Genomic DNA, 26,660 nt, shown 5'->3' with positions numbered 1-26,660 from the left:
TATTGTGGGGAATTACTACAACATCCTTCTTCTAAATACAGCTTATTTCTTCTTACTGGTAGCAGAGACATTCATGTCTCCATGCATCCCTATACATTTAAGTGGCATAGCTTTGGATGGCATAGCAACGTAGGAGCCTGCAGCCTTCCACTTGTGCATGACTAGAAGGGTGTATATCCCTCCGCTTCCTGCGTAGGTGCACATCAAACGCCAGGAAAGAGTTCTGTTTGGGGTAATCTCAGTTTGCAGCTATATAATTTTGTTATACAGGGATGACTATATAAAATGAAGAACTACAAAAGTATCTGTAATTAACAACTTGATGATAAAATAGCAGGTGAAATTACCACAATATTAAGTAAAGGAAAAAAATCCTAGGGGTTGGTTGTTTGGGTTTTTTGGTTGGGTTTTTGGTTGGGTTTTTGGTGTTGGTTTTTTTTTGTGGGCTTTTGGTTTTGTGTTTTTGGGTTTTTTTGTTTTGTAAGTAGACACAAGGATGGGCCTGAACTCTGGATCTTGGATTTGCACTAGAAAGCTCTATAAAACCATCAGCTGGGTGATCAGCAGCAGCGAAAGAAAAAGAATTTGTTACTAGACTACTAAGAGAAGAACAGAAAACAAACCATCACTATGCCATTACACAGTATCTCCGTTCTCATCTTGAGCAGTGTATGAACATTCAGTCTTGCCATTTCAAAAAGGATATAGAAGGATTAGAAAGGACAAGCAAGAAGGGCAAAAGGATGAAGACAACAAGAAATAGCTTCATTATAAGGTGTAAGTGAAGAGAGCAGCATTCTTCCTGGCTGGAAAAGATGTAATCTACATCAGCTGGCAGGTCTATAAAATCAAAAGCTGCATGGAGATGGTCAAGAAAAACTGTTGCTTGTTTCTGCCAATACAAATAGTAGGAGTAATCAAGTGAATTTAGCAGCAGGAGGTTAAAAAACAAAAGAAAGGTATTCCCCACAATATGTAGTTATGGAAGGGAACTGCATGCCACAGTACACTGCCAGTGCTGCAAGTCTCTTCATCAGCTATTACACACCAAGTCCTCACCCCTACTTCAGGTAGCCCCTGACTGTGACCGTCAAGTCACTGTATGTGGAAGTGAAACTTCACATGCAGTACAGACTGAGTCAGGGATCTCAAGCCACTTGGACATGTGCAATTCCATGGCACCAGACAGGTGAGGCATCTGAAGATGCTGAAGGAGCAGACTGATCTTATTGCAGGGTCATTCCCTCTCATGTCTGAAAGGTCATGGTGAACTAGAGAGTTGCCTCAGGACTAGGAAAAAAGCTATCATCAAGAAGAAAAAGTAGGATGTGGAAAACCAACTGCTAGTCAGTCTCATTTAAGCAGAAGATTATGAAACAAATCTTCCTGGAATCTACATCCACACACACAATAAAAATAAATAAATAAATAGAAAGCGACTGGGAACAGACAGTACAGACTTACCGAGGGCACATCTTACTTAACCAACCTGGCAGCTTGCTTTAAGGAAAGGACTGGTCTGGTGAGCAAGGGAAGAGCAGTGAATGCTGTTTACCTTGACTTTAACAGGGACTGTGACAGAGTACTTTGTCAGAACTGAGTGAGACATGACCTGAACAGGTGGGCAGTCTGCTAGCTGCACCAGCTGGGTCTATGGGTTTTGACCAGCAGTACAAAGTTCAGCTAACAGACAGTCACCAGTGGTGTCTCTCAGAGGTCAAAACTAGAGCTGATACTGGTTAGTGTCTTTACTAAGAACCTGGGGGATGGGACCGAATCCACATTCAGCAAGGCTGCTAGTGACAACCAACTGGGGGTGGAGCATGCAGGCAATACCCTGAAACAGGCAGGCTGAAAACCTCAAGAAGTTCAATAAATGCAAGTACAAAGTCCTGTACCCAGCATGGAATAACCATATTATCCATACAGGCTGGGCATCAACAGGGTAGGAAGCTGCTATGCAGAAAGAAACCTTTGGAGCATGCTAGCAACTTTAACATGAATCAGCAGTGTGTCCTTACAGCAAAGAAAGTCAAATACACCTATAAACAAGTCTGGTAACCACAGCAATAATCCCAAAATGCATAGGTTTAATAATTGCCTTTGCTACTGAGTAATGTAATAAAACTGAAGATTTTTGCAAACCCAGGTATTTTTCCTCCCTTCAAAATACTGGATAATAGATAACAAAGCCTTTATACCATGGAAGTAAGAGGAGTATTGTGTTGGGTTTGCATGGCAAGGCTTTGGTAGCGGGGGGCCTACAGGGGTGGCTTCTGTGAGAAGCTGCTAGAAGCTTCCCCTGTGTCTGACAGAGCCAATGCCAGCCGGCTCCAACACAGACCTGCCACTGGCCAAGGCCAAGCCCATCAGCACCTCTGTGATAACATAGTTAAGAAGGAAAAAACAGTTAGAGAGAGCTTTTGCAGCTGGAGAGAGGAGTGAGAAGATGTAAGAAACTCTGCAGACACCAAGGTCAGTGCAGAAGGAGGGGCAAGAGGTGCTCCAGGCACCAGAGCAGAGATTCCCCTGCAGCCCATGGTGAAGACCATGGTGAAGCAGGCTGTCCCCCTGCAGCCCATGGAGGAAGGATGAGGGGGTGTAGAGATTCCACCTGCAGCCCATGGAGGACCCCACACCAGAGCAGGTGGAGGCACCTGAAGGAGGCTGTGGCCCCATGGGAAGCCTGTGCTGGAGCAAGCTCCTGGCAGGACCTGTGGCCCCATGGAGAGAGGAGCCCACACCAGAGCAGGTTTGCTGGCAGGACTTGTGACCCCGTGGGGGACCCACACTGGAGCAGTTTGCTCCTGAAGGTCTGCACCCCGTGGGAGAGACCCACGCTGGAGAAGTTCTTGAAGGACTGTCTCCCCTGAGAGGGACTCCACGCTGGAGCAGGGGAACGATGAGAGGAGTCCTCCCCCTGAGGATGAAGAAGCGGCAGAAACAACATGTGAGGAACTGACCGTAACCCCCATTCCCTGTCCCCCTGAGGGGGGCGCGGAGGTTGAAGCCAGGAGTGAAGCTGAGCCCAGGAAGATGGGAGGGGTGGGGAGAGGTGTTTTAAGATTTGATTTTATTTCTCATTCCTCTGTTTTACTTAGTAGTAAATTAGATGAATTCCCTCTCTAAGTTCAGTCTGTTTTGCTCGTGACAATAATTAGTGAGTGATCTCTCCCTGTCCTTATCTCGACCCACAAGGTTTTTGTTATACCTTTTCTCCCCTGTCTAAAGAAGGAGGCGAGTGATAGAGCAGCTCTGGTGGGCACCTGGCCCCCAGCCAGGGTCAACCCCACCACAAGTATTAAAAACACCTTCCTTGGAAAGAGTAGAAACAGAGGCTGTGACTTATCAAGAATAAAGTGAAAAGAGGAAAGAGGGGTGCGTTCAAGTCTTGTTACTTCTGAAGGTCAAGTGATTTACACACACACACACAAAAAAATCCATGATACACTTGACACTATAGAAAAAGGTCATCTTTAAAATCACTGCTCATATAAAGTGCATTGTTTCACTTTACCACCTTTTTTACCAACACAGTTGGCATGGGAAAGAATGCTTACTCTTTTCAGCATGACACAATGCAGTCATTTTTATCTTCAGACCAACTTCATCTTTCTTTATACTAGTGATCAGTCTTCAATACGACTTTAACAGACTTAACAAAGGACCTAATTGCCGTTATTCAACTAAATCAGGATTCTACACTGGATATGGTACCTAAACAGACAAAGCTGATGTAAAGTTTGTTTTCCAAACTTTCAGATATGAATAAATAGAAGTTGGCACAAAGTATGGGCTCATCAAAATCCTGACACAACATTTGCTATATCTAAGCTATTAATATCAATTTAAACCAAATGGAAAGTGATTAACTGAACAGCATCTAATGAAAGATTGATGGCCTACACAAAACTGAATTTTCAGCTTCTCAGTCTATTTCGTAATGCAGGAGAAAAGACTGGCATACTCTAAGGTAACATATCAGGCATACGTATGGATTTTTGAGCAAACTTCTAAAAAATGAAAGAATGCAAATTGTCAATATGAGCATTGTCCAAAACTCCATATATCTGAACTATTAATGAGATCTATCCAGTTGAAAACAGAAGTGATGCCAATACTAGATGCAGGTTTCAGAACTACTGTGCCGATGTGGTTTTTTTTCTTTTTACTGGCCTACACTGTTAAATTGGTTTTAGTGCTTGTTTGCAGACAGCTCATTACGATCAGCTCATCAGTAATAAGTCAGTTCGAGGATAAACAAAGTGTTATCTAGTTTCACTATTAAAAAAGTGAATGTAAAAAACCCATTCACATGAGAGGGTCAACCCATCACCTGTGGAAAACAGGTGTATTCTCTGTCTTCTTCACAGAAACCTAAATGCATTTGGTAAATTAAAAATTATTCATGAGCTCAAGGATGCCAGTACTCTTCTCCTCAGAAGGTAACACAGGGAGAAGTAGTCTTCACTGGGCTGCACTTGTTTGACAGATTTTGAAAGGTTTCAGTATTCAAGTCATCTGTTCAGTACAATTCAGCAACAATAAGTTCTGAAGAAGTGATGAGAGCAAACAGATCATACTAGTCTGAGCGGTATGAGAACAATTAATTAAAAACAAACCTAGTATTCAGAAAAATCTGAGAAATGTAGGTCAGTAAAATCAATTTCTCCTCCTCTTGCTCTGTGCAGGAAGGCTACACTTTCAATTCATCAGAAGTGAATTTTCAATTATAAGTCAATTTTTTAAATTGACCATTTGAAAAAACTATCAATTATGTTTCTAAAACTGGTAGGCCTTGGAATGAAGGAGGAATAAAACGGAAACATGAGTACCTGACTACGCTTGAAAAAACAAGGATGAACTTAATACACAAAGGCAGAAGTAATGAAAGCCTTCATAAAGGCTTTCCTACAGATAAATTAGAATGTATAAATATGCTTATAAAAGTAGAAGCTCTTGTGAGATGAAAATCTGGCTCATCACATAGATGTTTCTAACTGTATGGACCTAAGTCACTGTGCACTTGAACCTCTGATTCTCCTGATTTACTTATCTAAATAGTCTTTACTTAACCTCTAAACTTTTATGATTATTTCTAATTACTTCTACAGATACATAGTAAGGAAATAACATTTCTAAACTGAGTAGAAATGCTTGCAAAACCAAGCTCTTTCAGTTACTGCAAGAAAATTATTTAAAAGACATTGCTATTTTGGTACCTACACTTTTCAGAAACATCTTAACTACATTTATTTAACTTCTGAAAACAGTTTATCATTTTGCAAATTAGAGTGCTTAATTTTTCAAAGGAGTTTGTAAGCAGCATATACTATCTTGATTAAATCTCCTCAAAATTTTCCAAGAAATCAAGCATTTGGTCAACACTTTCAAGCAGTTCCCACTACTACACAGTCCTTCTTGATCCTCTTCCTAATCAGCACTATTCAAATATAAGTGATCATTTGCAGATTAGTAACTACCTAGTATGGCCCAAATGTTAATTATACTGGAAACATAGTTTACCTCCATTTAAGAAAGACGAAATATGTGAAAATTAATTGCAACAGGGACAAGGAAATGGAAATTATCAAATACAAGATGAAATAAAACCAACTGAGATTAGCTACTCTGGTAAAACCAGGATGGTCTGTACAATCCCTTCTGTAGAGCCCAGAAAGAACTGCCATGTGAAATTTCAAAGTGCTATAGCAGAAAACTCTGGTAATTTACTACACATACTACCTGAAACAGGCATAAATGCAAGAACATTCAGGACAGCAAGTTGTCCAGACATATATGGTTAGTTTAATATAATAAAGTATATTGATACTGCATTAGCATAGTATACATTAATGTAGTAATTAATACAGTATAGTATATAAATGCTGCAAATGTTTCTAGAAGACGCTGAGTGAATGATCAGGGATATAAATACATCAGAAGTTGAATAAAAAGCAATACAATTTTGATAAAATTAGAATAGTGTAAATTACATTCAATCTATAACTGACTGCTGTCAGCTAGTACAAAACATTTTAAATATAGCTTCCACAAGGAAAATTGTTATTTAAAGATCAGAATTAATACCAAACAAATAATGTGGATAAACAAGATGATTACAAGAAAGTCTAAAGGCTTATAAAAAAATTAGTAGGCTGACAAGAGGGCACCTTCAACAATCTGGCAACTATTTTCTGTCATAATCTTGGTGCTGGATCTAGATGGGTGATCTTGAGACCTGTTGCTGTAAGAAAGGAACAAGTGATAAGGTTGGGAAAAAGATGGGTTTGTGGACTGGAATAATAGAATCAAGATGATATTTAATAAAATAAGTTCAATAGTATGCATTGGAGTATGTAACTTCACTATCAGCTGAAGAGTTTCAATAAAGCAGAGGCTTATAAGGATGACACTGTGCACTCCCACTGTCACCCAGTCATGGATAAAAGGCCAGTGAGATTTTTGGATGCATTGTTTAAATATTCTCCTTAGACATAAAACCAGAAACAATTGTATGATGCATCAGTATTTCACAAGGGAAGGGCTGAAGGAGAGTTAGGTATTTGGCAAAGAAGATGTTTCAAAGCAGAGCCCTGTGGATTTCTAAGACACCACTGCAGGGGACTCGACGCAGTGATCCAAGCGGTCCTTTCTACTCCCACTCTTCCACCCTGGAATTCATAGAGGAGTAATGAATACAAAAGAAAAGGCCTCAATTAATTGTTTCCAGAAGCAAACACAGATGTCCTAAAACTCCTCCATACCAGCTCAGTGTTTGGGGTGAGTGGGCTTTTTTGTTTTTAAAAATTGGTCTTTTAGAGGGGAAAAAACCCCAGGAACAAATATCCACACTCATGGATTGTCCTAATGCCAAATTCTCCCAATAGATTATTTTTGAGAATAAAATAAAAGATTATTTACAGAACTCCTCAAATAAGACTCTTTGAAAGGCTTTCTTAAGTTACTTCTTTTCCCCAGCCATATCCAATACTTTTGCTTGCAGGAAGAAATTGCAATGGGCAAGGTTTCAAAGGACCACACAAACAATATTTTAATCAAATAATAAAAGTTCAAAACCAATTTAATCCACAGATTTTGGATTTACATTCCTTTTTACAACAATTTTTGCTATACAAGAAAAAGAATAAGTTGATCCAGCAGGGAGACAAAATATTCCCTATCAGAATATCACTGTAAATATTACAAGAGCTCAAGAGGATAGCTTGGAAAACAAGAATACAATGAAAGTACAAAGGCTACTGCTGTCATACAAACAACTGAGATTCACTAGACTCCTATTCTATGACTTTAAAGTAGCTTTCAAATGACTGAGGCAACAATTTCATTCTTCTGTCTGCTTTTCAGGTTGAATGAAAATGATCTAAAAATAGACAGACTTATTCAGGGATCCTTCAGACATTTCCATTCTCTCAACTGCTTTGAGATTTAAAATATACTTCTATTATGCCAAGTGAACAATCAGTATGCATTACTTAATATTGCCAATCCTATACAAAAAACCTATACATCTTCTTATAGTACTGCTTCAAATATTAGGAGTATATCATTAGTTCAATTTAATTACAACACATAACAAAACAAATACACAGATATATAGTACCTTGAAACTAAAAGCAGTAAGTCTTTGCATAGGCATTCAGTTATTTGATATTACAGTACTAGCAGATAAGTTCAAACCACAGTTATTAAAATCTTTTCCTTCTTACACCGAACAGCAGACACTGCCTCTCCTGACAGCTATGGAATAGGCAGTCCTTTTAGGAAAGCAGATTTATAAATCGATAAGATAGTTCTTTTCCTGAAACAACTGCAATCTTAAATCGGGCTACTGACACCTCAGATGCTGACAGAGAGCAAACATTCTTCTTCAAAGTCATAGCTACTTCACATACACGCTCTGGGAGGGCTACTGAGTGTGCTTGACTTAGAGTAACAGCCAGCTAGTGAATACAGACAGTATTTTCATCAGGCAGCATGAACACAATGAGCAATTCACAAGTGAAAAGCTTTTGTTATTAACAGCAAGAGAGAATTTAACGTCAGTGCTAGCAATGCACCAAGCTCATAAATACCTGATATGCAATAATTAATGCCTGAAGATCCATCAGTAAGACCTATTTGAGCCTTCTGCTACCCTTCAGAGGCCTGAGGTGGGATTTTCTTTGTTTTTTCTTTTTGAAAGACACACAGTTGGTGACCCAGCACTTAGCTCTTTCAGTACAGCACCAGTCCTGCCAGTCAGATATCCCAGAGCCATAAACTGACTCCAGTCTTTAATAAACTCCTGAAGAACTGTGCTAGCTGGTCTTCCAACCCCAAAACTACAATCCTGGAAAAGGAAAATTCAGGTAACATCAGGACAGGTGTTCTAGGTGAAGACATCCATTTCCTCAAGAAAAACAATTTTGTCACATGAGCTACAGACATTGCAAGTTCACCACTACTCAGAAGAAACAGGGTGAGGTTTTCTTAAAACTAAGTAATTTTAGCTTCTCTATCAGAGGCAAATGCCAGTTTCAAGGCTCTTTTAAGAAATAAAAAGTTGAACTACCCAAAATTTATATTACCACAGGGTAGTGTCACAGTAGTAGAGATATTAGTATACTAATTGCAACAAAAACCTGTCAACACTTCCACATATTTTAGATACTCGGGCTGGTGACGTGATATAACACAGCATGAAGGCTTCTAGGCAAGAGCAGCATCACTTGGCTTTAGAAGGCATATGTTCACTGAGACCAAATGCACACAAGCAGTCAAGATTCACTAATAATCAAGAAGTCACAGATTCCAAAGACTATTTTAAATCATCTGACAGGTGCAAGATGAGCTATAAGTAGAACAGGGTAGCTAACAGGACTTCTTTTAAAGTTAAAATTCCTGCTGAAAAAAAAAAATTAGATTTACCATTGCAAGCAATCTTCTTTAAGAAATCATATGCACTAGACTAGATTATGTGGAAGTAAAAACACAGTAAGCTGTTCCATGTTCTCAATGCTCAGATTTTCCATCTTCCTTTATAATGTTTTTACATAGTCCAGAAAATCAAATTTACTTCCAAAATTTTTAAAAAGTTCTACATTAAAATGTCAAACTGCAAACTCAGGTTTTACCAGCTGAGACTGAACTAAAATGAATACTATCCTTATCAATAGATCACTCTTCATACAGATGTGACAAATAACAGAATTTTCTGCAGAAGATGCTTTCTTCAGTCTGCACATGTCAACACTTACAAACATCAGGTAGCATTTGCTTTTAAAGTATTTTGAGGAAATAAGCAGATGCTTCTTGAAAACACTGATGAACAAAGCGGGTTGGAATTTACTCTCTATTCTGCTATTAAGATAGAAGAGGAAAAAACTAGCAACTCAGGTGTCAATATTAAAGAATCACAAATCTCAAGGAGAAATCCCTGACTACTTAAAAGGTCAGAAGAATTCGCTGTCACCAAGCTAGTTACACATTTTTCATAGACAAGGACCTAAGCAACTATGAACAAACAAGGGAATAAAGGCACATGGAAAATAAGGAGGTGATCAGTGACAGCCAACATGGCTTCACTAAGGGCAAATCGTGCCTGACAAACTTGGTGGCCTTCTGTGGGGTTACCGCATTGGTGAATAAGGGAAGAGCAATTGACATCATCTGCCTGGACTTGAGCAAAACATTTGACACTGTCCCGCAGGACATCCTTGTCTCTAAATTGGAGAGACATGGATTTGATGGATGGACCACTCCGTGGATAAGGAATTGGCTGGATGGTCGCAAAGAGTTACAGTCAACCCAAGGGGAAACCAGTGACAAGTGGTGTTCCTCAGGGGTTGCTACTGGGACTGTCACTGTTCAACACCTTTGTCGGCGACACGGACAGCGGGGTTAAGCGCAGCCTCAGCAAGTGTGCCGATGACATCAAGCTGTGTGGTGTGGTCCACATGCTGGAGGGAAGGGATGCCATCCAGAGAAACCTTGACAGGCTGGAGAGGTGGGCCTGCGTGAACTGCATGAAGTTCAACAAGGCCAGGTGCAAGGTCCTGCATGTGGGTCAGGGCAATCCCAAGCACAACTACAGGCTGGGCAGAGAATGGATTGACAGCAGCCCTGAGGAGAAGGACTTGGGGGTGTTGGTGGACGAGAAGCTCAACAACACTTGGCAATGTGTGCTTGCAGCCCAGAAAGCCAACCATATCCTGGGCTGCATGAAAAGAAGCGTGATGAGCAGGTCGAGGGAGGTGATTCTGCCCCTCTATTCCGCTCTCATGAGACTCCACCTGGAGTACTGCGTCCAGCTCTGGGGGCCCCAGTACAAGAAAGACATGGAGCTGTTAGAGCAGGTCCAGAGGAGGGCCACAAAGATGATGAGAGGGCTGGAGCACCTCTCCTATGAAGACAAGCTGAGAGAATTGGGGTTGTTCAGCCCGGAGAAGAGAAGGCTCCAGGGAGACCTTCCAGCAGCCTTCCAGTACCTGAAGGGGCCTACAGGAAAGATGGAGAGGGACTGTTTACAAGGGCAGGGAGTGATAGGACAAGGGGTAATGGCCTTAAGCTGAAGGAGGGTAGATTTAGATTAGATATTAGGAAGAAATTCTTCCCTGTGAGGGTGGTGAGGCACTGGAACAGGCTGCCCAGAGAGGTTGTGGCTGCCCCCTCCCTGGAAGTGTTCAAGGCTAGGTTGGATGGGGCTTTGGGCAACCTGGTCTAGTGGAGGGTGTCCCTGCCCATGGCAGGGGGGTTGGAACTAGATGATCTTTAATGTCCCTTCCAAACCAGGCCATTCTATGACATGATTCCTGAAACCTTTCTCATATGCTAGAAATTGTTAAATTGTAATTGTTAATGTTGCAAGCTAAGTCTCAAATGTTCTAAAATATCCAAACTCCATAAAGGTTCTGATTATTCTTTAGATATATATCTAAAACCAAAAGCTAGAGTGGAATAAAATTGTTCATTAATTCTTCAAACACTTTTAATGACAGCCAAAAATTACATAGGCAAATAGTCATCATTAAGGATGACTCACTAACGGGCAAGAATTTGAATGAAAGAAAAGCAGAGTCAGCTAATTAGAAAACGATTATAAAGGAGATTTCTGGAAATATAGGGTAAATTGCAGCAAACAGATTCAACCATCCTTATGTGAGTAACTGCAGAAACCTCTAATCTTGAAAACTTTGTATTATAGAGTAAAAATCCAGAAGAGGAACTTGAAATACAAAAAACATTACAAGAACATTTTTTTCTCTCTCTCCAATGTATATGGAAAATATTAAAAAAATTGTAAGTGTTCTAGAAGAAAAGCTTTGAAAACAATACAGGTAAAGAAAAATTGATGTTACATGCTGGGGCCATAGGGTGTTTATCCTAGAGAAGCTGGTTGAATTCTGCCTAGAGTAACTGCAGAACTTGCTGACAAATCAGATACAAGCAGATTTTAAGTTGAAAACTGCTGAATAGGATAATGCATGTGACTAAACATGAAGACCTAAAGAATTAGGAAATATAATTTGACAAAATAAGGGTGACAATCATGGTGGGTTATGTTATCTCAACTAAAATGAAGAATGGTAAAGAATTCAAAGGTTTTGTTAACAAAGTTGTACTTCCCAAACCTTTAACTGTGACACTGCAGATAGTTTAAAAAAATTGAAAATACCACACACACTCCACCACATATAGAGAAAAATCAAAATTCTAACCAAATTTAGCTTAGCAGTTTTGCAGGGCTAAAACTTTTTGAAATATAGAGAAAACATCGGATATCAAAAAAACCCTAGCACCCAAAAAAACAATCAGAACATATGCTTGTTTCTCTAAAAAGAAAAGCCTGATCAGATATGGAGGGAAAAAAAGAAAAGCTAGCATTGTCCAATTTCATGGTGAAATAATTGCAATGTTTCTCACAAAAGCTTGTGCCCCTTTGCCATATCCATATGCAAATATAAATTCTACATAGAAAGCAAATGGCTGCATTTATACAGGCAGGCCATATAGCTCTTAAGCATACATTCACACATAAAGGTCTGTTTTCACATCATAAAGCTGTCTGCTCAGCAAGTAACTTCTGCTGCTAACAACTGTTTTGTACTTAATTAACACGCACAGTATTGCGCTAAGGATAAGATTCTTCACATCCATCCTTCACTTTCCCACTTTTACTTACTTGCTTTAGATTTAGTTTCTTAATTCTGTCTTCCCAGAGATCTAAGACAACACAAGCTTGAGAAATACCACACTTTTAAGTTATTTCCACTGTCAATCCATGTACACATGGTATAAAAAGAATAACCATGAGATTTTCTTCAAGGACCCATAAATTTGTCCATGTAAAGTCTATTTCTAAAGCAGGCAATGTTTGTATTTGGGTTCTGCTTTGAATAAGTAAATGAGAAAAGAACTGTCAGATTAAAAGCTAAGTAGGCAGACTAATAAAACAGAGTTCTGTAAATCCTTTAGAACTTGGGATTACTTGCAAGACTGGACAAGGAAAGGAGAAACTGAAAGGGAGAAGTTGCTAGAATAGTTTGCAAACAGCCCAATATAGCAATGGCTTTTCTTCAGGACTAGAGTCCTGGATGCTTTCTTTGTCCCTATGGCATCTTGACCTTCAGCACTGGTACTGATATTTCCACAGGGCCAGAGCTTAAACTCTAGAATTCAGACTTCCTGTGAGCTACAGAGGTTTATATGCTGAAGCACCAGTGATGCCCAATAGTACAAGAGAATTCACAGAAGTATCTGTACTGTTCATTGTAAACTGTTGCAAAGGCTGATTTGACATCTTGGGACATTCTCACAACAGAAGTCTACTCTCCCTTTCCTTTTCACCACATTTTCCCCTTTGATATTCAAGCAAGCAAACGATCCTTAACTCTCAGGCAGGGAGCAGCTCTGAGGAATTCTGTTCCATGCTAGCAGATGCACTCTCCTTCCCCCATTGCTCTTACACCTGCATCTCCTAGGTTGCTACCATACGAACAAAAATTAAGATAACAGGTGAAGCAGAGACAGAACGAAAAAGTGATCTTCTGCTGCTACTGGAACCAAGACTATGTAACAAGAGGAGGAGGAGGAAGGGGGAGGAGAAATTAAGACCCCACCTGTCTAAGAAATATACAGCTGCCCATATGATTCAAAAAACCTGAAGCACACAGTATTCACCTATCCACCAAATGTCTTTCTGTAACTGTAAAAGCAGACAATTATAAGTGATGGCTCTAAGCATAGAAATTGTAATTGACCATGGACATACGCCTAGCTCATTATAAGTTATGAGGAGGCAGAGCTTCCATATGCCATTAAGTGGAGAGGAGAGAACTCAGTTTGATCCACCCAGGTCATACGCCAGTCCTAATGCAAATAAATGAAGCCATTTTTACATTAGCAGTCCCTACAAGTATGAATACCTGAAGAAGGTAGATTGGTAGACAAACAAAACAAAAAGCCCAACTGAACAGTCATAAAAGATCGGCAGAAGTTTGACAGCAAACAAACAAACAAGACAGTCTATGGCCAGTAGAAAAAAATCACTTTTAATGGCAGAATACTGAGACTATCTAGAAAAAAAAACAAAAACAAAAAAACCCACAAAACTAAAAAGGACAAGAAATCCAGCCTATTAATTTCATTGTGAACAGCTTTGTCCTGTCCCCGCTTCCCCAAACCAAATAAGACTTCATTTGCCAGTATTTCCAGACAAACTAAACACTGGCTACAATTAAGACTTTTCTTAGACTCACCTCTGATACTACAGCAAATATTTTAAATGTTTTCATATTCACTAGAGTAGTACTTCCAAACAATTAAGCAAAAAAAAAAAAATCCACTAGTTAAACTTGGTTTGCTGAGACTGAAAAATACAAAGTACGAACACTGAGACCAAGAGCATGTTGCATTTAAATCCAGCCAAGTGTGACAAAGAACGTCTTGGTTTTATATTTTTTCAGAATGAACTTTCTTCTGCACTCTGGACATACCATTACAAAAAGCATACCATTATTAATGACAGAAAATGTAATGAGAAAGTAAAAGATCTACATCAAACAGGCAGATCTAAATTTATAGAAGCTGTTGGCTAGTCCTATCAAGTCATTGTAATCATAGCATTTGTGCAGGATTGGATGTACAGGTTAGATTTCCAAAGGTTAAAGAGAACCACTGAGCACTCTTCCCAACTTTCAACTTCATTGAAAACAAAAGAGTTGACATTCAAGTTCACATTTCATTAAAAGCAGTAGTATGGAAACGATAAGTTGAGTTCTACAGAAAACAGCAATCCTGTTTTGTTAACTGCTTCAAAAATCTGTACTTTTTTTTAAAAAAACAAGAACAAACCTATTGTCTTTTGAGGTCATTTGTGAAAAACTGCTAGAAAACCAAAAATCAATAAAACTGCAAAAAATTAGTTTCAATCATGGAAAGTTTTAAACAAAGCCATTTTCACAGGAAGATGCTACATTTTCAGCATTGTGTAATAAATGCTTTTCAAAGGTTGCTTGATTTTACTTCTTAATACTCTAGAAGAAAAATGGCAGATTCACTAACATGTTAAAGTTCAAGACTATACTCTTACAGCTAATGATTCCAAACAAAGGTTTTCCCATCTGGCTTAACTTGTAAGCTTTCATCTTAATATGAAAAAGGTTTGGCAAATTTAAGTAAAATAGCCGTATCAAGATATAGGCATTGCATTGGTAAGAGAAAAAAGTAAATAAAATTTAAAATTTGTTATTTGTTGCACCGTACAGCAGTCCAGAGAAATCTGAAGGTGTGATATGTAATTTAGGGCATAAAGATTACTTCTTGAGAGTTCACTTTTTCCGCCCAGTTACCTATAAGGTTGATGCGAACAATTTTCTGTAGAGTTGCATAGAGAAAACAATCAGTACAACATTAGGTATGGCAGAGATATATTAGACTTCACTAAATTACTTAAGTTTCTTCAAATACTTAGGTGCTTATTACTTTGACAATTTTTTTCCAGAAGTTGTCAGGCACTTTGTAAAAACCAGCTAATGTATTTAAATTGACACATCATTTTTGAAGGTATAAAGCTGGTAGCAACTTAAGCTTTTTTACAATTCAAAATTCATATCTGACTGGAAGCCAAGAGAGAAACAGGTCACCATAAAAAAAAAAGGTTAATCTGTCAGAAAACATTAAAAAAGGGAATATGATAGAAGTTTTGCAAATTCAGCTATACATTAATTGGAGAGTGCAGCACTTGAGTAATACAATCACTTTTTAAATTTAAATCAGATACTTTTTAAAGCCTCTTTTAAACTTCTGTTCTCCAATGCATTTCAAACTACTTTTCAGTAACTTTTCTGAAAATACTAGAACCTTTACAAGAGAGAGTAGACTATATCACATGGTTAGACCAGGGTTAAAGATTCACCAACACGCTACTGTGTAAGTAGTTGCTACTCCATCTTCTCTCAGATTCCAATATGCCAGCCTTCTGCTTTGCCAGCAAAAATTTACACAGCAATGAAGAAACTCAGTGAGGGAACTGATACAACTGAAAAATAACCAAGAACAATTGTGGGTTTTCAGCCACGTCAGTCTCCCAGCGCAGACCCAGACCAAAGAATGCAAATCAATCAGGTATTCCCTCCAACAGCACTTATTTCCAATCAAATCTGTTACCTCATTAAACTCACAATTGTGAGTCAACAACCACAGAAGAGATGGCTGGGCTACAGCAAAAGAAGTATCAGTGGAGCTACAGCTTGAGAGGCCGTAAGCAGTAGATCCAGAAATAAAGAGATTGCTCTGGTTTTTTTGACCCTACATTTTTTTATTCTGAGTGGCCTCTACTATTATTTAACAGTATTAGGTAGTAATTTTGGACATATTTTTCCCTCTCCCCTAAACTGATGCTTGTTCAAGCTATACTTTTAAAGCACTGAATGTAAGAGTACATGCCAGATTAAGATCTTTTGAATCTGACTGGGAAAGGGACCACTTAGACCTGAAACAGGCTTTTCCCTTTTTACCTCGCTGACACTGAACTTCAAAGTTGACCCCAATGAGTTCTTCAGAACTCAGTCTGTGAAAACTAACCCTAGGGAAGGTGCTAACAGGTTTGAAGGAAAGAAGAGAAAAAAAAAAAATCAAGGCAAAAAATAAGCACAAAATCTCAATACCAATGATATCAAGCAGAGGACAACATTTAACACACTAAATATAACTGAACTGGTTAACCTTTTCTGCCAAAGGAAACAGACTTGTCATACCACATCTTTGCCCATCTGTCCGGTTAAACTTTGGTTATCCATCTTGTTTCAATCACACTGAAAAAAACAGTTGCAAGGAGGAGATGCACACAGAGAGAAGGCTTGACAAGAACTTAGCTGTTAAACACCTTAGTGGGCAGCCAGTGACTACACTAGTTTAAGTCATCTCTTGTCTGAGAGGGATGCTTTAAGGGAATTGTGTTTACTGTAGAAACACAGAAAATAAAAACCAGGCTTTCTTAGTTCAGCTGGATGGAAAATTGATTTGAATTCCAGCTCATTGGCCTAGATCACTCTTTTCAAGATGATATCATACTGAGATAGTAAAGGTAAGTTTAGGAGAACTAAAAATGGGATGCTTTACCCACCCGGTTATTGTACTTTCCAATACACAGAGACAACCACAGTAACCAATAAATTAGGCTTGTGCTAATATCTCAAGGGATTCTTACGGATACCTGTTTAATAGCTGCAGACAACTGAACTGGTCCACCAGGACTCTGATAGAACAGAAAAACATGGAATATGCAATGACAAAGTAGTAGCATACATGCAGTCTCTAAGTGCTCCCTTTGCTCTACGATACATCCAAAGCAGACAGACCTGACCAAAGTGTCAAGAATTCCTGGATCACATTTTGTACTAACCTCCTCTGCAGGTTTACAGCCATCTGGATGGTGCAGTAACACTGGTGGCAAAATCCCAATACATTGCTGTAGAGCGCCTGTGGTAGGAACCATAGGGCAACAGACTGGCCTAGGCCATTCTGACATGAACGTAGAAGCAAAAGAGGTCTTCCATTCACAAGGTCTTAAGGCTGTCCTAGAAGAACAACAGAAATTCAAATAAGTTCCAGGCTGAATTCTGGCAGAGCTTGAGGTGGAAGGGGAGGAAAGTTTTCCAGCATTTAAGATTTCAAAATCCAAAATGCTGTGTAAGGGAGAAGGAGCCAAAAGACTACTTCTAAAAAGAGGCAGTGAACTGAGCCTGTGAGGAAAACAACATATGCAGGGTAGAATGGAGAGGTGGAACAAGTCATCAACATTTTTTAGCCTTTCAGATGATATGATTTAAGTGGGAGGACTGCCTGTCCTCCCAAATAAGCAGTTATCTATTTTTGAGTTCTATATATGTCGCCCTCTATCCAAATCATGAACACTTAGCACAACAAATGATGAATTGTTCTTGATAAGGCTAGAAAACAGCCTCCTCAACGGCACACATTCACATGAGCAGCTCCCCAGATGATCAGTCTTTTGGATGAAGCTTTCCCATACATATTCTAGTTTACAGGTGTAAAGGTTTTTTATATTCTTTCATCTCTCGCCCACAAGTTAAACATTAGCATTTATAATGACAGCTTTTGTAAAAAAAGGTGTTATTAAACCAACACAGATCTGATCCTTAAGAAGTAATGTTTTTTCACTTCTAAAAAAAAGTGACACCTGAAAAATGATGCCTGTGCCTCTCCAAGCATTCTCTGTTAAAATTTTAGCAATATTGAATGGATTCCTTTTTTTTTTTCCTTTACCCAGTTAATACAGCAATATCTGAAGGAAATACTAAGCAGCTGAAAAGTAAACAAAATGTCTTAACAGACAAGAGTAGATTTTTTTCTATTTGCAACGCAATTGTAACTTGCCTACATTTAAGTAATATTTGCTATATATTATGAGCTTATGTGTTGTATTTGCCATATTATACACGAGCCTACTAAGATACTCAAGCTTATCACTCTACCTGTTTAAACTGTTAGCTTTATGTATTGCCTGTCCAGATGAGTTATGTACAAGGGAGGAAAAAAATTAAGATACTGATACTATGACAACATGATAGTATGGAGGAAATATGCAGTAAGGAAAGCTAAGATGGGCAGTGATAGAAGAGATGTTTGCCAACTGCTTATTCTGAAACAAATTATTACCCCATTACTGAGGCAGGTGAAGTATAATACTTAGCAGTTTCCCATTTTTTTGCATATCAAAGTAGAAAGGGAAGATGTCTCAACTCCTAATTTTGTTCTCCATTTAAGGACAGATTACCAAAATACTGACAAAGCATACTGATAGAATAGGAATAGTAAGCAGTTTTATATGCACAGAAGTGACTTACACTCTGAATTTTACAAGAACTGACTAAGGATCTCCCAGAAATAATACAAATTTTGACCCAATCTAGAAAAAAATAGGGAAGTTTCAAAGGGCCAGAAAAACAGATTCACAAGATGACATACCCAGCAGAAGACCTAACATAAATCACATGATTGTTACCTTTCAGAAAAGTATTAAATATTAAGAGATCATGACACAGTTCTGAAGGGACCCAATCATCTTTATCAGAGCAAATTAGTCACAGCCTTCAAGAAGGTTAAACACACAGACTTCTGATATATCTGACTCTACACATTGCACTGTAATGTGCAAGAAAAAAAATACCAGTGCTACTTATGTTAAATTAGCTTTTTTTTATATCACTTTCCTTCAGTAAAACTCAAGTGCCTTACAGAAGTAGAGAACATGATCCATTTTTAGAGATGGGGAAACTAGTCCATTACTGGCTAAGCAGCTGGCAAATCTGGGAGCAAGTCATCTTCTGTCTGCTCAAGAGTTTTAACTGAAGTATCTATCCATACATCTACCTGGTTAGATGAAGATCCATCTTCTAGTGATTTTGCCAATTTGTGTATTTCTTCAAAGAATCCTAAGATGATATGCTCTTTGTTCAGTGCTGTCCAGACACTGAACAGAAATAACTCTTATAAAACACACAAGCAAAAAGTGCACAATGAGAGCAGGACACACAGTCCATGTTGCCATTAGTAAGCAAGGCACATCTTCCAAGGGCAGATGTTCGCCTTTTTGTAGTGAACTTCCACACACTTAAAAGCTTATCACTTCCCTTGATCTTTTCTTTGGGTTACAAAAATGCCAATTCTTTCTTTCTGCACATACCATCTTTTCTAAATTGCTGGTCATTACCATTACCCTCCTGAGGCAAATTAACTCTGCCTACATTTTTCTTGAAGTACAATGGCCAAAACTGATACAGTACTTTAACCTTACAATATAGAACAGAGCAGAAGGCTCAACACTACATGTCCTCCAGATTCATGCCAATAGATTAATACACCTTTCTGAACAATGCTGCATTGTTAACTCTCATTTTATAATCCACAGTTTGTCCTAGATCAAGGTGGGGAATAGGGTGGCAGGAACAACTTAAACAGTTGTTCTCCATCTTATATGTTATTTTGACCTAAATATAAAGCATTTCACTTATTCTTCTAAATCACATCCTATTCTTTCGGGCTATCTTTCCAACATTCAAGGCTCTTCTGAATTGCCATCCCAGCTTCGTGTACCTGCATTTACTCTCGAACATCTCTTGTCTTCAGATTTCCTAACCACATGCTATTCCATTACCCAGTTCATGAACAATAAGCTGAAACAACTACACAAAATCCCATACAACATGCTTTCCCTTACTGAAAGTGAACTACTAAAAAATAAAACTCTGGCTACTGTTAACCTAATGATTTTACACACACCCTAAAATAGCTTTTTTTATCTAGGCCATGTTTCCTCAGCTCGCTCTGTAAGATTATCACATGTGGCTTTCTTCAGTCCACAAGCTTCCTGTTGTAGAGGAAGTTAGATTGGCTCGATTATGCATTTCTGATCTTCACAATAAGGCTTCCAAATTTGCTTCCCTAAACTGTATGTTCAAAGAGAGGACTGTCTTACCTATGACCACATCTCTTCAGTACATTTCTACTCTAGCTGGATTTTCCATTATATCCAATCAAGAACAAAAATTAAGGCACAGTACGCACACAGAACTAGCTGGTGATTTTCTCATTTTTCCGAGTCAAAAGAAAAGTCATTTTAGCCAGAAACAGGCAAAAGGAACCAAGGTGAAGAAGATGCACTGTGTCCTTTCATTTTCTTGATGTAAAACCTAAGTAACCCAGAAAAAAGTAATAACCTATACACATTGCTGATGCAGACAGGCAAGCACGTTAGGAGACCTGGACACCAATAACAGGATATTTAAGTGAACAAAAACAAGAAAGCACCTGCTGCCGTAGCAGTTATGAGTACTTAGAGTAAGGCTACCAGTAGGCATTAGCTTTCAATGCTTCATACCATGTTACACTGCTACACAATTTAAACTGAAGACTACTTTGCTTTAAACTGTACATACAAATAGCCTACAGACTTCAAATGAAGTTGTTGGAGCTAGGATTTTGGAATTTGGAATCCGAGAAGCTTCTGTTAATAAGAAGTTCTCACATCAACTCCAAGTATTTCACAGGATGAAAGTTAGATGAGGATGATTCAAGGCAGAGATGTCCCTTGCCAATCATTTTTACTGTACTGTTTTATACTCTATTACCACCAGCTAAATGTTCTGTCATCACATTCAGCAGACCCTCTACACAGTGGGTGCCTTTGTCTGTGTAAGCGGCACCTAACAATGAAGAAATATGTTTTGGAAATTCGACTTTTCAGGGGAATCCACTACTCCGAGCTTTTATTTAAACCTAAACAAATTTTAGCCAGCCATTCTGATATGCTGACCAGATTCACAGCCACAATGTTTGTAGAGGGCAAACCATAATGGTCTTGCATTCACGTATGTGTCTATACTGAACAGTCTCAATATTTGTATTGCTGTTATTCACAGAGCTTCCTTCTGACACATTTAACATTAATAACTGCAACAATCATGCAGAGCTACTTATGGACAATGAAATATCTATTCCTAATTGTCACTCTTTATCCCACTTACAACTTTCAACTCTTCCTAAGTGACTGTATGATTTTTAGTCACGCATTATTTTGCCTTCCGTGGGACTATCAACAAAGAGTTGTGTGTTGACTGCTGCGGGCTGGCAGACACCCTCTGCACCTTCTCTTCAGCCACCAGGAAACACTACCCTCATTGTTTCACAAGTATGCAAAGCAACCAGCACAGATTCATATGGAGGATGTGAGCCACAGTGCAAAATGCATTAGACACCTCTCTGCTCCTTCAGTGGACAAAGCATTCACTATGAAGGAACTCAGAAGTCAAGAAAATAAGATTTAGTGTCAACTACAAGTTTTCTGTTTGTTTTGTTTGTTTATAAAGAGTGGGTGATTTAGTTTCTCAGTAATATTCTATTGTAATGGGCTACTGAAAACTTACAAGACTGAACTGTACTTCCCTCTCAGTCTCCACCTTCCTATCCTATTCCACAATAGCTTCAAACTCCATTCCTGTCTTCTCTCCCTCTACTTGCTAGAGCTGAGGTGGGACCAGCAGTAGCTGCACAGCCCTGACATTACAGACAATGCATTTCCTGTATACAAAGCACTGACTGCGGACCTCACTGACAACTCTTCACCACAAGTCACATGAAGCTCAGGAGACATCAGATAATTATCACTTACTGTAACCAGCTCAAGTAATCATCATCTTCAAAAAATGCGAGTATGGCAACAGCCTTAAACAAGCAGCAGCAACTAGGCAGAATCATCAACCCCCTCCAGTATGCCAACTGGCATTAACCCCAGCTACCTATAGAGACGTGTGTATGTCTACATGTGTATAGGTATGTGCACAAAGTGGATTTCTTCACTTAGTTGTTACGAATATGGCTCAACTTCCAGAATACTGTTCTTTGCTAGAAAAAGTGTACGTGCCACTAACAGTGGCAAACAAAGATAGGATCCCTTCAACTGAGAAAGACAGTGCTTTCTGTTTAACCTTTTCTAGCCTTCCCTGACTCATCAGAAAAGACTAAAGATTCCCAGACCTACTGAGGAAAAAAATCCTATTTGGTATGAATGCAAAATAGTTAAATACATAACTATATTAAAAATAAATCACAGCTGCCCTCATAAACATTCAGTAAAATTGCATGCCTTATGATGATCAATGCTTTCTTCAACAGTGAGCAGAAAGCTTCAGGAAAGCTGCCTGCTATATTCTCAGGTATAATACTCAACTGCATAATGTGTAACTTCTTGTTTTCTGATGTGATAATAAAAAAATAAAAATAAATAAATAAAAAGAAAAAACAAAACCAGTAGGAAAGCTTACAGGGGGAGGGTGTGGGAAAACAGTTTAAAAAAAAAAAAGTACCCAAATTATTGCCATACCCAGTTTCACCATTTCCACTGACAGTTTTTAATGGAACTACAGAGAGTGAGATAACTACAAATATTTCCCATTACTTTAGAGATTACCAGAGGGATGCAAAATTATGGACATTCAAATATGCTGCTTTAATGGTGCTTGAAAGAACACAATCTCAACCTTCCATGGGCCAAGAAATCAGTTTACAAGTGACAACAGGCAAGTGTGGGGTAATAAAATTACAGCAACTCTGTCCCTATAGGTAGGGAAACAGAACTACACAGTTACTCTACTTCTAAGCAGAGACTTCGCTTTTTTTGGAGACCACGCGCAGGGTGCCCTACAGCATGTTACTTAAAGTGAGAAAAGCAGGAGGAAGAGGTATCTAAGCAAGATTCTAAGACTTGCCATTCACAACAGGCAGTACTTGAAATAAATCAACTGTACATTTGTAAAAGCAAATGTCAGATTTACACAATGCTTCTCAACATTTACAAAGGATCTCAATGATATAATATCTTCTCATGCAGATAATAAACAAAGTGCTAAGTGGTAGAAAGTCTCCAAAGTAAAACCACTGCTCCACACATCTAATTATGTCTGTTTAGACACTGAGAAATCATTCTTTCCAGCACTCTGACATAAGAGACAGCCTACTGTCTATTCGGCCCTGTACCTTCATTGTGAAAGAAATACAAATATTAGTGTCCTTACTTTAAACCAAGTAATTTATGGCTGTATACAGAGCTAAAAATAGCTGTTTATATATTTACTTAGGCACAAAATGTAATCATAAAAAACCTCACAAATCAAATAGGAAGTATCCTCTTGCAAGATGTAATTAGCACTTGTTAATCAAAGAGGAAAATGAGAAAATTGTATTCTTGTCCACAAGCTTTTACAAAGCCTTATATTACCACACATTATAACATTAGTCCCCCAGTAAGTAATGGAAATATTAGAGACAGCTGTTTAAGAGGTGAACAAGTATATCATAACTCCAAAGTCCAAAATAATGCACTGCTTATTAGGAGGGCTTTAACTCAGGGAACAGTAAGCTTACAGCACATAAAAGCAAACATTTAGAAAAAACCTAGCCCAGAGCACAGAAGTAATATGTAGAACCTCCCCCAGAAAAAAGTCTGGCCTGGGGACTCAGGTCTTTGAAAATCTTAATGCTCCATTTAAAACAAAAATTTTGTGGTGAGGGAAATAAACAGAAGTGAAGAGGCAATGGTTTGCTGCCTTCTGCCAGATTTAAAGCATTTCAGTAAGACTGTCTGTCAGTGTCAACAGGAGAATACGTACCCTAAAACAACAAACTGCCTGAGTGAGCATATGTCTTCATACACAGATACTAACCCTCCCACAGAAATTCTCATTCCATATATTTTCATCTGCCTCCAGGCAAAGCTCTGTTGCTTGCAACAGTATCTGAAATTTGGCTGAACTGACAAATGACTATTTCTCATTTGCAAGAGTAGGAAGATCGCTTTAATTAAAAAAAAAATTCTTCCATTCTTCTAACTAAAAACAGTCAGGCAAACATTTTCTGGCTTCAGGTGAGATAATGGTCCCTATTTCAGGAAGTTTTGTTTACCACAAAGGAACACAGGAAATGTTATCCAGTTTCCAAAACAATGGATTCAGTTAGTAACACCAATCCTAAATTCTTTCTTGTCCCATTCTGTAAAATCAGTAACAGGTAGTTGAAACAGAATACTGAGAGCTATTAACACTGTCATAACAAGGATGAGGAAACTGCAACAATAAACCAATGAATTAGCTTTTCTAAAAAAAGCACTCCTGTTTTAATGCAGCCTTTGGCAATGCAGCAATCCAGCATACAGTTTCCTAAATCACTGCAAATCCTAAGGTTTCTTCGTAGAAACATCATTTCACTTAGTTTATTATTTGCTGAACCAGTCAGCTGCTTGCAGTGCCTTTCTTTTCACAAGCATAAACCCAGAAGATACTTTGATATAAAGGCAACAAGGTATGCAGTTTACATATACTTCGTGCCTAAAATCAAGTAAAAAAACAAGAAAAAAGATCAACAATACTGCAAATCAGCACTGCAGCTCTAGGAATGCATAATAAGATCCCCTAGTTCCTAAGCATTTGCTTCTATCCCAACACTCCTTTCTGACACCACCACGTTTGAGTACAGGTTAGAACTAATTTAGCACAGAAATGTACTGCAATCCAGAAAATTTTGCAATCTATTTCACAATGTATGCCTAAGGAAGGGAAAGAATGGCCAGGAAAAGACTGTTTACTTCAGCGGCAGACTGGCATGCGCACGAAGCTAACAAACCAATTCTTAAATTTTGAGACTTGCCATTGTTATTATGCTAAATTTCAACAGGCCTGTTACATGATAATTGTGTCTTCTATTTTCTCTAATTGTTTGTTTTTTAGTTACTCTGTATCTGTTTTCCATTGCAATTTAAACACCTCTTTAGCAGCTGCTGTGGACCAGGAACATTGTGCATTACATCATAACATCATGAGGGAAGGATTATTAATCTGATACCTGGCAAAGTGCTTCGGGGTCCAAGAAACTTTCACTACTCGAAATCTCCATCAGCTATTCAGATATAAATTCAACCATTGAGCATTTTCGGTAACTGGAAAGACATCAGTATAAACCCTTATTTCCCTAGAACACCTGGCTGGTTCAGACTTGAGGAATAATTCTTGTTTGACTAGTCTAGAAAGTGATGAAACAGGAATCTTCCATATAGAAACTCATACACCAGAAGATAGGTAGCAACATGAAAGCATTCAGAATGTTTAAGTTTCTAGTCAATCCCTAAAAACAAAGTTACTAAAGATAAAATAGTGTAACAAGTAGGCTAGGTACTTGCTGTTTTGAGAGGAAGGTCAGGATATAGAGAGAACTATGACTTACAGAAGAAGAAAAACTGAACATTTTATCTGCTACAAGTATGCTACACTACAGAACACCTCAGCAAGCACCAAAATGAAAGAAGATATCTTAAAAATACAGTTAAATAAAAAGCAATAAAAAAGAAAAGCAAGCAGGAAACTCTCAACACTTTTGCACACCTCGTGATAGGCCAAAACGAAGCCTCCCAACTCATTCAGCTTTCAGCTCAACTATTTGACAAAGTCATACACTTAGCAAACCACTTCTTAACATTGGCTCATGTGGAAAGTATCAGCTAACTTTTTCGTACATGTTAGGAAATGTACTATGTCTTTTAAAGACTCAAATCCCATTCATCATTAGTAGCTAAACTAGAGAAGCAGTGCCAGCTGAAAAAGCATTTCCAAGACCTTACTCTGCAACTGAAAACTTGGGGCTTGCAATTACCTCTGTGTGAGGCTCCCACCAAAACAAAAGAGAACCCATTTGTCAAAATACCTAAGCTGGATTCCCATGGTACGACACATGAACATCTAGCTTCAAATTACTTTGATATAATATTAATAAGAACCAACTTATAAGTAGCAGCTCTAGTGCTTCATCAGCTTCAAAAGAATAGCAAATGCTGAGAACAGCTATTTGCTTTGCAAACTGAAGTGTCCAGAAGCATACAGACCAAGTAGGCTCAAACCACTGATTTGTCAGCATTGCTCTTAGGTTTGCACCAAAAAACATTCCACAGTTCCAGAAACTAAGTTCTAAATAAACTCTAAATAAAATTATGATGACTTAAATGTGACCCTTTCAGCAAAAGCCTTATCAGTCTTCCATATTCTTGGAAAAAATATATACAGAATGGAAAATTCAATTTGATTTTTCCCTACCATAACAATATTCTGCTTACTCATCAAGAATGAATATGGCAAAAAAAGTCTGCAAAAGACTGAAAGTTCAGTGCTATCTTCAGCACACGTATGTAAAAGAATTCTACGAGAATTTAGAGAGCATGTAAATTTAACTTCTTGTATAACTATCTTGTCTGTCTGGTTTGGACTACCATGTAATTTTTTGCTCAAAACATCATGTCTTATCCAAATACATTAACTGTCTTGTCTACCTCCTCAACAATTATTCCAACATACCCCAGGGCTATAACGGTGTGCCCTATGCTGTAAATGAAAGCATGAAGATGGTATGTCTACTTTACATTTTACCAGGGAATATAAACCCCTCCTGTATCTTACAAAGATCCCACTGATATTTTCCTGCTAATCATACCTTACTCTCTTTTGCCTGAATTATATCAACATCTCTAGCATTTAAAGCTTCCCCCCCCATTTTTATGTTTCCATTTTCAGAAAGCGCAAGCAAGCATGAAAAGGAAA

General features: G+C 38.4%; 1 protein-coding gene across 3 annotated transcripts in view; it reads right to left on the bottom strand.

Annotated features, from left to right (window-relative positions):
- The window catches only part of GALNT1 (polypeptide N-acetylgalactosaminyltransferase 1), a 90,789-nt gene that overhangs the window by 48,343 nt on the left and 15,786 nt on the right, over nt 1–26,660 (bottom strand). The window contains exon 2 of one of the 3 annotated variants that reach the window (XM_075744696.1): nt 16,907–17,081. The exons of 1 other annotated variant lie outside the window; for it this stretch is intronic. The gene's annotated coding sequence lies outside the window, so the exon portion shown is untranslated. The remainder of the gene's footprint in view (nt 1–16,906; nt 17,082–26,660) is intronic. One more of the 3 variants, XM_075744697.1, reaches the window with a different exon arrangement.

Source organism: Balearica regulorum, chromosome 2 (genome assembly GCF_011004875.1).
Source record: "Balearica regulorum gibbericeps isolate bBalReg1 chromosome 2, bBalReg1.pri, whole genome shotgun sequence".
Taxonomy (NCBI): domain Eukaryota; kingdom Metazoa; phylum Chordata; class Aves; order Gruiformes; family Gruidae; genus Balearica; species Balearica regulorum.
Note: the sequence above shows the minus strand (reverse complement) of the source record. Positions and strands in the feature narration are given on the sequence as shown.